The sequence below is a fragment of the Mirounga leonina genome, unplaced genomic scaffold (genome assembly GCF_011800145.1).
Source record: "Mirounga leonina isolate KUSES-001 unplaced genomic scaffold, KU_Mleo_1.0 Mir_82, whole genome shotgun sequence".
Classification (NCBI taxonomy): Eukaryota; Metazoa; Chordata; class Mammalia; order Carnivora; family Phocidae; genus Mirounga; species Mirounga leonina.
The window spans coordinates 39084116-39096192 of NW_023270825.1; the positions used below are offsets into that span (position 1 = coordinate 39084116).

At 36.4% G+C, this 12077-nt stretch overlaps 1 protein-coding gene across 3 annotated transcripts in view; it reads right to left on the reverse strand.

The window, feature by feature from the left end:
* The window catches only part of PPM1A (protein phosphatase, Mg2+/Mn2+ dependent 1A), a 46371-nt gene that overhangs the window by 17445 nt on the left and 16849 nt on the right, over positions 1-12077 (reverse strand). The gene's annotated exons all lie outside the window — the stretch shown is intronic.

A 12077-nucleotide genomic window follows, 5' to 3' on the forward strand; every position in this document is an offset into this window, starting at 1 on the left:
CTAAAAACTCTAGTCTGAAATGGGCCCACAAGGGGCAAAGTCGGTTAGAATTTAGGTTGACCTTTACTTGAGTAATAGCCTAGGAATGTAGAGAAGTAGGGTCCAAGTCATCAAATTAAGTCACAACTGAACTCAAACCAATCCAAAAGAAGGCTAGAATTAAATTTAATGGAGGTAAAATGGGGAAGCAAAATAGGGGGTAGGTAAAAGTACCTAGGTAAATCAGGATGCAGTTATGAGACTAAGGGATTGATGATGCTAGTGATTCTAAGCTTTGAGAAGTTGGGAGAGAAAGGTTTAAGAAAAACTCCTTAGGAAGGTCCCAGTGTCCCAGTAACCTTTTCCCTCTTCTTTTCCTACCAGGACCAAACTAATACACAAGAGAGAAGTCTGGCTGATGGGTGTGATAAAACAATCTCTTGCTTACTCCTCTGTCCCTTATGACAATTCCACTAATGAAGGTAAATAATGAAAACTAGCCATCATTATTCCTTATGGTAGTATTCATCAGATTACCAGATACCAAGTTGATATACATTATTATGACAAGAGTGTTTTGATTAGACAAAGGAGTAACATAATGATGATACCTTAATAGCAGACCATGTTTAAGAATAATTCTAAATCATTCGTTCTCAATAACCCTCTAAAGTCAGTAATAATATCTTCAATTTATAGATGAATCTCAGTGAGACTAAAGAACTTGGCCAAGGTTACTCAACTGTTAAGTTTAGAGGAATCAGGACTCGAATTCAAGCCTGTCTGAATCTAAAACACCATTTACTACTATGGCAATGGTCTTGATCATGGATATACAAAAGAATTATTTGTGGACTTTTTGAAAAATTACAATTAACAAATCAGAATTTCCAGGGTAGGGTTGGAACCTAGACATTTGTGTATCTGTAAAAAGACTAGATGAGATGCCTAGATAGGTACATCTAGATGGCTAGATGATGACTGAGCCATCGTGAAGTTAAGTCATCTGCTGAAGGTCAACAGCAATTTGCTTCATCTCTGTACCTCAATTCCTTTAGCTAGACTAAACGGGAGGAGAGAGATATAGTTAAGATGCTTGATAATCTAGCATTCCTCGTCTGTACAATGAACATATTTATACTTACCTCTGAATGTTGCTTCAAGGTTTAAATGAGGTAGGCAAAAATAAGGCACTCAGTAAACTATTTAATTATTATTACATTCCTACATATACAGTCACACTAGATTCAGATAGTACCTAACAGGGAACTTTCTTTTGCAGAAAAGTCCAGTAGCTATTTTCCAGATATACATATAAAACTACCAAATAAATAATTCTTTGAAGACAAACAGGATAAAATTTCTAAAAACAAAACCCAAACTTTTGAAAAATATATATTAGAAATGTAAAAATGTAACAAACCAAGTCAACCATCTGATAAAAATTTAGGTCCAGCCCATAGCAAGTAGAAAAATATACATCAAAGACAAATTAGTAATTTTGTGATTGGACTTTCACATAGTGAAAATAGACAATTCAGAAATCTTACCTCCTGGGATTCTGAGTAATTTGTAGAATCCTAGTGAAGCAGCCAACAATAGCTACATAAATACAGCAGATGGTTATGTAAATATAATACTTACCAGAAATTACTTACTTATAAATACTATGTTTACATAGTCATCTTCCAGAAGTGGACTACTAATTATGTAGTCAAATTATTAAATTGGCATCTATCTATAAATAGTAAATCCCAAGGGGTTCAATTTGCCCTTGAAAGCTTAAGCTAGTTTCTGAAAGAAATTCTAGTTCTCGCCTTGTCTTAGATCTACTCTGAGCACATGCCGGATGGATCTCACCACAACACTAGCCTATCGGTTGATCTGAACTTTTCAAAACAAAGTACTATGACAATCACAAGACTGAACTCATCTTTGATATAATCAGAAATTTTGATGAACACTTTTTGTCTTTGAAAACCAAACTAACTTCTAAATTGAAAAATTCTAAGGCTGAGCCAGGAAGTCATTCATTAAAGTTCAGCCATTGGCTTTTATTAAGCAAAACTGATCTCATAGTCATAGCAGAAAAGTCTTAAACCTTGTTATTTGGTTTAATCTGCTTATAAATCACCCCCCCCAATAAAAGCTCTATATATTCAACTGGTAAGATCCTTAAGCAACATATTAGCCCAGAAACAAGAGTTAGTCAAAAAATTGAGGAGTAAAAAGATATAAGGTCTTTTTTTCTGTTTACCTATGGGGACACAGGCTAATACAGAACCCCTCCAGGCTCCATAAACAGAGGACAAAATACACATGTAAACAATATGGAGAGGGGCGCCTTGGTGGCTCAATTGTTAAGCGTCTGCCTTCGGCTCAGGTCATGATCCCAGGGTCCTGGGATCAAGCCCCGCATCGGGCTCCCTGCTCCGTGGGAGGCCTGCTCCTCCCTCTCCCACTCCCCCTGCTTGTGTTCCTTCTCTCACTATCTCTGTCAAATAAATAAATAAAATCTTTAAAAAAAAAAAAAAAACAAACGTGAGAAAATATATTTTAAAGATTGGGGGGAATCCAGAGGGGGAAAAAACTATATACAAGAGCGCTAGGAGCTCCTTGGGGAAGAGGGAAAAAATGGAACACTAACTAGCAGCATAGGAGGAAGCAGTGTAAACAACATGGCAAAATTCAAGTCATTTGCAGTGGGATGTGGGATGTAAACTCTTTACTGCTACCAAATGTTTAGCATATTCTACATTGCCCACTAATGCTTATACGTGAATAGACTTTGTCAAACACGAAGACAAATGCTCAGCTGACCCCTGAAATGCACATTTATTGAACGATAGGATTTAAGCAATATATTGCAGAGTGGGGGTTCAGTGAAAAAACACAGACTCCTTGTGGCTGTATCTCTGCAAAGGATAATTTAGGGTACACAATCTACTTTTAACTTCCCAAGCTATGAGACATGGTAATTCATAAATTGTATTTTATAATCCAAGGCAGCCACATCAAAGTTATCTATGGTAATGACAAATAAATGCATGAACAAAACTTTATACCAATTTGAGAAAAGAAAAAGGCTAAATTTTTCTCTCATTGGAGTCTGAAATTTCTCATCGACCCTTACTTTAAAAAATGATTACACAGGGGTGCCGGGGGGGGCGCAGCTAGTTAAGCATCCGACTCTTGATTTCAGCTCAGGTCATGATCTCAGGGTCGTGATATCAAGCCCTGCTTTGTGCTCCATGCTGGGCATGGAGCCTGCTTAAGATGCTTTCTCTCCCTCTCCCCCTGCCCTCCTCTCTCTCTTAAAAAAAGGATTACACAAATTTATATTTACAAATTTGATTTTGATTAACTTGTGTAACTCATCAGAGCCAAAATGTAGAAATGATCTGTCTAAATCTATTTTACAAACGAGAAGGCACAAGAAATAGAATGATTTGCTGAAGGTCACAAAGCTAGTTCCAACAGTAAAAGCTGAGAATAGGTAGTACGTTTCTGGAATTTTACTGCAATTCTACACATCCTGTCCTGTGTACTTGCAAATGAAGTTAATGGAAGTCTAAAAACAGGCTTTTTAAAGACAACACACAAGGCAGATAAGTAGGGAAGATTGTCACAGAACAAAGCTGAAAATTCCTTAAGTGCCATTTCTTCCTCTGCCTACTCTAACTTTTCTAAACTTCTATACTGCCAAGATAAAGGACAAAAAAGAAGGAAAGGTAAAGAGAAAAGGAAAAAAAGCAAGAAATCTAACTCTGTTTTTTTGTCTGGGACTGAGAGAAAACCAGAGTGAACAATTTCTGGCAAAGCTAATCTTAAATACTCAGGCTAAATAAAATGTAATAATGAGCAAAGAAAAATAAGAGGATATATTTTTAAAGGTTCAGAAGTTATGGGGGGATGGGGGAGGGAGAGGGGGAGGGGAGCACAAGCCTCAATATTCATTATCTCCAAACTAGAAATGACCCATCAAGATAGGAGATATGAGATTATGAGTTGGAACTACAGGCTGTCAATTAAAGAAAAAAGGGGGGGGGGGCACTCTGGAAGTAGGTACATGGAAATGAAAAACAAATATTGAACTAAAAATTTCAATAGAAACAACGAATAGCCAATTAGATACCACAGAAAAAAACCAAACCAATAAATGAGATCACCTCAAGAAATTCTTTTAGAACTCAGGTCTTTCTTCATCTTAATTCCAAACATACAAACCCACCCACATCTGTACCCATCCTATTCTCATACCTTTCTGTTATAAAAGAGGACTCTCTGCTCTCACTTAACTTAAATCCCTCTACTAGAGCTTTGAAGCCCATGCTTCAAAGGAATCTTATACTACTTACATGTCTTCTCCGGAACCTTACAGTATTATCCTCTTCTTCTTTATATTCAACCTCTCCTTTTCAATTGGAGTACAACTTCTAAAGACACTCAGATGTCGACCATTACTGCCTTTCCCTTCTCTTTGCAGTTCAACTTCTTAAAAACACGTGTTGATGCTCCACACTGTTGCCTGGCCATCCCACCAAAATAATTTCCTCCAAGTTGCTTAATCCAGTGGACATTTTTAGTCCTCATTTCACTGACTGTTTACAACAGCATTTGACACTCCCTCTTCCAACTTCCCACTGGCTTTTCAAGATGCTACACACTCTCAGCTTTCCTCCTGCCCCAGGCTTTTCTGTCCTTGTTCCCTTTGCAGATCCATCTTCATCTTCTAAGCCATTAAATACTGACATTCAAGGCTTAGACCCAAGCCCTTTTCTCACTTTATGCTGGCTTCCAACTATTATTCATGTGTATGGGGGAAAGGGAACCAGATGCTTTTTTAAGATACAAAAGGACTCAAAGTATACACTCATACTTTTTTAATGAGAAATCCAGCCAAGCAAACATCTACTCACTGTGTTTTAAAACTAAGTTCATCTCTACGACTTGTCATTAGTTTAACTCTTAAATAACCTGCTTCTTTAAAATAATCTAAAAAACAGGGCGCCTGGGTGGCTCAGTTGGTTAAAATAATCTAAAAAACAAAATCCCATATATAAAGTAAAAAGAAGTTGGGAAATTGCCAACTTATCCAATTTAATACTAAGGAGAAACCTCTTATGTCTATAAATGGAAATACCTTTCATAAGATTAAACTTAAAAGTTATAGATGTATCCAGTATGTGACTCTGGACAAATCCTTTAGCTTAATTTCTAACTCTCTTCATTGATAAATAAACAACCTTGATTAACCATTTTCAGAATAATTACCTTGTTCTGAGAAATGTAGAAGAAGCCTAAAATTCTAGGAATACCAAGGTAAACGGCATTAGTAAATAATATTTCAGTCTAAAATCATGCCAATAAAATTCTCAATACCAAGATAAAGATTATGAGATAAAATTATTTTACAACAGAAAAATCAACTTGTAGAGAATGAAAAAAGAAAAAAACAGCTACCAACTAGGACTACAAGCTGGTAGACTGAAGTTGATCTTCACATATATTGTTAGCCCCTGTCCCTGAACAACCTGCATTCTCCAGTGCTCCTTCTACTCCTTATGGACCACATGGCATCTGAGTTTGCATCATTTGATAAAGAGGACAATACCTGTGATGATAACAGCATACAATCCATGAGGATTTACTCTAATCTTATTTTTCATGAAGTGGCCACCTCATCTCAAAGTAGCAAAACAAATGATACCTGTAAATGTCTGAATAATAGGTACCAGCTCCAAATCCTATAAATGTTACCTTATTTGGAAACAGTCTTTGCAGTCGTGATTAGTTAAGAAATTTGCAATGGGGGGATTATTTTGAATTATACTGGGGCCCCTAAATGTAATCACAAGTGTCCCTGAAAGAGAGGCAGAGGAAGAACTGTCACAGAGAAGTGAAGATAGAGATTTGAAGATGCTAGCCCTTGAAGATTACAGTGATATATGGCTACAATCCAAGGAATGCTGCATTCTCCCTAAAGCCTCCAGAGTGAACACATTCCTGCCAATACCTTGACTTTGGCCCAGTGAAACTAATTTTGGACTTGTGCCCTCTAGAATGGTAAGAGAATAAATGTGTACAAATAAAAACCTGGAGTATAAAAGTACTAATAGAGCTAAGGAAAGAAATTTGAGAGATAAAAATTACTGTAATGTTTTAAATGGCATGAAAAACAATAATGAGGGGCGCCTGGGTGCTTCAGTCGGTTAAGTGTCTGCCTTTGGGTCAGGTCATGATCCCAGGGTCCTGGGATCAAGCCCCGCATCGGACTCCCTGCTCTGCGGGAAGCCTGCTTCTCCCTCTCCCACTCCCCCTGCTTGTATTCCCTCTCTCACTGTCTCTCTCTGTCAAATAAATAAATAAAATCTTTAAAAAAATAAAAAAGAAAAACAATAATGAGCAAAGAACCTATAGAAAACAATCTGCAAGGCATGAAACTTAAAATAAGAGAAAAATCATCCTGTATGCAGGTAAGAATAAAGAGATAAAAGTGAGTAGATTAAAGACACAAACAATGCAGATCCAATAATTTAATTAGTATACTGTAAAAAGAAAATCAAATAATGGAGAAGAAATAAAACTTCAAAGAAATTAATCACAAACTGAGGGAAAATTTGAACTGATGATTGAAAGTGTTCGTCAAGTAGTTATTTTAGTAGAAAATGATCAATACCAAAGTATACTTTGATAATAAATTTCAAGAATACAAGAGTTTAGAAAAATGAACATGCCAAAAAATTAAAAAAAAAAAATCAAGCTGGCCTCAAACTTCTCTGTCACATGATATGCAATAATGAAGTAATGCCTATAAACGTTGAGGGTGAAGAGTGATAGTCCCAGAATTCTATACCCAGCAAAGCTGGCATTTATATGTGAAAGTAACAGAAAAGTTATCATCAACTATGCCAACACTAAAAAAGTACCATCCAGGGGCGCCGGGGTGGCTCAGTTAAGCGGCCAACTCTTGACTTCGGCTCAGGTCATGATCCTGGGGTCCTGGGATAGAGCCCCACATCAGGCTCCACGCACAGCTGAGGAGTCTGATTGTGGATTCTCTCTCCTTCTCCCTCTGCCCCTCCCCATGCTCAAGCTTGCTCCCTCTCTCTCTCAAATAAATAAATCTTAAAAAAAAAAAAAAAGTATCATTCATGGAAAACCTATTTAAAGAAAAGTTAATGCCAAGAGATTAAAACCAGAAATTCAATAAATGGAGATGTCATAGTATATAGGACTTTGGGGTTGGCAAAATACACTAAGCAAATACAGTTGTCCCTTGAAAAACATGGGTTTGATCCACTTATGGACCTGTGCATGGATTTTTTTTTTTTTAGTAAATACAGTACAGTACTATAAATGTATTTACTCTTCCCTATGATTTTCTTGACATTTTTTCTCTAGCTTATTTTATTATAAGAATACAGTATACAATACGTATAACATGCATAATATATATTAATCAACTTTATGTTATCAGTAAGGTTTCCAATCAACAGTAGGCTATCAGTAGTTAAGCTTTGGGGAAGACAGAAGTTATATGTGAATTTTTGACCACGTGGAGAATTGGTGCCCTTAGGGAAGGGGAACCTGCTTTTCCTGCAACAACCTCCACGTTGTTCAAGGGTCACCTGTATAACAGAACTCAAGGGTGCGATTTTACTTTCAGAGAAAGAAAAGCATAAGGAATAAGTCAATAAATACAATGACTGTCTTTTTTTAATTGACGAGAGTGTACTCTAAAATTATAACCTATGAATTTTATGGGCTAAATACTTTTATGCCAGATAATTCATAACAATCCTTCAAAAATACTATATGCTGAAATTAAGACTATATTTTCTGTTCAAATATGCTTAAAACATTAAAAATCAAGCATTTATTTGATTGTATATTAGAAAAGCTGTAAAGTTTCCTAACACACTCCCACCCACCATACTCCAGGAACCCTTGCCCCCCCCCCAAAAGAAAACAAATGACACAGACCATATTATCTGACTTTAATGCAATAACAGTAGATGTTGGTAAAAATAAAGAAAGAAGAAAACTTTAAACATCTAGAAATTGTTTTAAAGGCATGCTTCTAATCAACCTTGCAGTGAGTTTGTATATTTTTATAATTACGGAATATTTAGAAACAATAATGGTAAGTAAAACCTTATATCAAATTTTATGAGATGTGACCAAACCTTATTCAGGAAAACTCACTTTCTTAGTAAAAAAGTGAAAATCGGTATACTAAATCTCAACTCAAAAAGTAAGAACAACTACATGCATACACACAGACCTAAGGAAAGAAATATATTAAGGAATGTATATTAAGAAAAATTAAGGTAGGGGCGCCTGGGTGGTTCAGTTGTTAAGTATCTGCCTTCGGCTCAGATCATGATCCCAGGGTCCTGGGATCAAGTCCTGCACCGGGCTCCCTGCTCAGTGGGAAGCCTGCTTCTCCCTCTCCCGCTCCCCCTGCTTGTGTTCCCTCTCTCACTGTGTCTCTCTCTGTCAAATAAATAAAATCTAAAAGAAAAAAAAAAGAAAAAGAAAAATTAAGGTAAACATGATGTCATGAGAGAAAAATGAATAAAATAGGTAAACCACTAATTAGTCTGAGAAAAACCATTATTCAAAATTAGAAATCAAATAAGCATATGGCTTGCCTCTGAGACAGGTGTTTGTTTTGTTTTATAAAACACACTGTACAATTCTTTGCTAATAAATTTGAAAATATGGAGGAAACAATGTTCTTGAAAAACAAATTACCAAATTTTTTTCAGGCAGTGATGAAATAGAGACCAGCAACTCTGAAACAAAATGAGAAAGTTATCAAAGAACTAACCCTCAAAAGAACTCTAGGGCTCATGAAAAAATTAAAAAAGCAGAAGAACCATTCCAGGTTAAAGAAGACCAAGAAGATATGACAATAAAGTGTAATGCACAATTGTGCATGGGCTTATGTATTATTTCTGTGTGCAAAAAGAATATGTATGCATACATACACAAAGGGAAAAAAGAAAATTTATAAAACAAATGTGGGAAAAAAGTCATTCAGATAATATGAAAGTTCACTGTACCTTTTTTTCTTCAAATTTTCTGTAAGTTTAAATTGTTTCCAAAATAAAGTTATTAAAAACGAGTGTATCAGACAAGCCTTAAAACATAATACCTAAATTACCTACAGAAGAAAAAAGCTTCCCACTTCGTTTAACAAACCTACCGTAATCCTGATTAAAAACTGGCAAAGACAGTACCAAAAAATAAAACTATAATCCAAACATATTAATACAGATGCAAAAAACCCTAAGTATAAGCAGATCACCAACTAGAGCTCATCTTAACAATTTAACTATGAGCCAACATTCAGCAACCTATTAATATGCCATCTTTTAAAAAAAAGTCCAAAGGGGGGCACCCAGGTGACCCAGTCGGTTAAGTGTCTACTACCTTCAGCTCAGATTGTGATCCTGGAGTTCCAGAATTGAGCCCAGGGGGCAGGCTCCCTGCTCAGCGGGGAGTCTGCTTCTCACTCTCCCTCTGCTCCTCGCCGCCCCCCCCCGCCCCTCCGCCTTGTGTGCACGCTCTCAAATAAATAAATGAGTTCAAAACCACATGATTATCTCTTCATCTGATAAAATTCATTCTATAATATGATAATCTATATTTCAAGCCAAAGAGAAAACATAGTGATTAGAACAATTCCCAGAAATCGGGCGCCTGGGTGGCTCAGATGGTTAAGCGTCTGCCTTTGGCTCAGGTCATGATCCCAGGGTCCTGGGATCGAGTCCCGCATCAGGCTCTCTGCTCCTTGGGAGCCTGCTTCTCCCTCTGCCTCTCTCTCTCTGTCTCTCATGAATAAATAAATAAAATCTTTAAAAATATATATATATAGAACAATTCCCAGAAAGAAGCCAACACAAGGATACTTATTCTTATCCCTAACAGTTAGCAAGGTCTAGAAATAATGATCAATACAGTTAAGATTTTTTTAAAAAGGCATAAAATTATGAGAAGAGATCAAACTGCTACTTGCAGATAATAACCATGTGATGGCAAACTCAAAATCTAAAACAATATTAGGGGAAAAAAGTTCAATTAAGGTTATCTGACTACAGAAAATCCTTAAGAAAATAATAATAACCACTTAGAAAATAAAGAAAAAATGCCAATAAAAGTCTTTACATCTAAATAAATAACCAAAGAATTATTCAAGACCTTTAAGAAAAGAGCCTCAGGGGGCGCCTGGGTGGCTCAGATGGTTAAGCGTCTGCTCGGGTCATGATCCCAGGGTCCTGGGATTCCCCACATGGGGCTCCTGGCTCAGCGGGGAGCCTGCTTCTCCCTCTCCCTCTGCCTCTCCCCCTGCTCATGCTCTCTCCTTCCCTCTGTATCTCTGTGTCTCAAATGAATAAATAAAAAATCCTAAAAAAAAAAAAAAAAGAGCCTCAGAATAAAAGACACTCCTATTTCTGAGACAGGAAGATTCAATATTGCAAAGACAGTCATCCTCCCTTTATTAATCAATAAATTCAGTATAACCACAACTGGGTCTTTTTGTTCCCAGACCTTGATGAAATGATTACTAAATTCATATGAAAGAATAAATGTTTGAGAATAGCCAAAACATTCTAAAAAACATTAGCATTTGTCATATCTAATATTAAAATAATTTCAAATTATGATATTTAAGAGGGAATACTAAAAGGATTCATCAGTGGGACAGAACTGAGACTCTGGAAAGACAACTGTGGGAGGAAAAATTCAATGATGTTAAAACAGCTGGCCTATTTTAATCCTGCCCCCCAATGGAAAGTAGCTGAATTCCTATTACACATCTTGAAATAAATACCAGGTAATTAAAGATTTAAGTTTGAAACACTATAATAAAACCATACATCTAGGCAAATATTTCTATAATTTTATCATAGGAAAGGACTTTCTAAGTATGACACTTTTTTGCCGTTAGGCAAAAAAAGACTTTAAAGAAATAAAAAGCAATTCCAGAGGAATAAAACTTCTTACACTATAAAACCAAGCTCCTAAGCTTGAAAGGCACATATCTTTAAAACAAGTATTTGCAATATACATGGTAAAGTTAATATGCCTAAAATAGAAGTCTCTTGTAAGACAATAAAATGAACACTTTAAAGGAAAAGAAACAAAGAACATGAACAGGCAATTCAATTCATAAAAGAATACAAATAGACAATAAATACATGGAGTAATAACCAATCTCACTAGCCATTAAACACAAATTTATTTTTTACACATTATCAAAGATTAAAAATGGGGCGCCTGGGTGGCTCAGTGGGTTAAACGTCTGCCTCTGGCTCGGGTCATGATCCCAGAGTCCCGGGATTGAGCCCCGCCGGAGCCTGCTTCTCCCTCTCCCTTGCCTCTGTCTGCCGCTCCCCCTGCTCAGGCTCTTGCCCACTCGTTCTCTTTCTTTCTAAGAAATATATAAAATCTTAAAAAAAAAAAAAAAGATTAAAAATTTATAGTGTCCAGTATTGGCAAAGGAGTTAAAAAAAAAAAATATATATATATATATATACACTTCTCATAGGTAGGAGACTAAACTGCCACCTTTCTGAAGGGTATGTATGACACACGTTAATTTTAAATGTTGACTTCCATTTAAATGGTTTTTTATATTCACACTCTAAAGTGCCCTTCTATTCCAAAAGTACTTTTAAAATAAATGGACTATAAAACAAAAATAAGAAAACCAAACCACCTGCTAAAGATAAACCCTTGAAATACAAAACTTTTTGTGAAGCTGAAACTATGAGTCTCCCCGGTTCAACTAACAGAGATGGATGAGTCTACATCCTGTAGGGATAGTAACAGAAATTAAAAATGCCCTGTGCAAAGCTGGGATAGAACTCAAGCGCCCTGAAACTCATGCCTGGGGTGGAGGGGCTCTGTTGCCTATAAAAGGAGATGGAAAAAGCTACTTACTAACCATAACCCGGAGCTATGGTTTAGATGAAGTTAGGTGCCCAGTGAGCAGAAAAAGTATAGCTCTTCTTTTAGTCAGTGCCTTTTCTTGGAGAGAGGTAAAAGTCTGATCCTGATCTTATCAAGAATCAGGAACCACACCT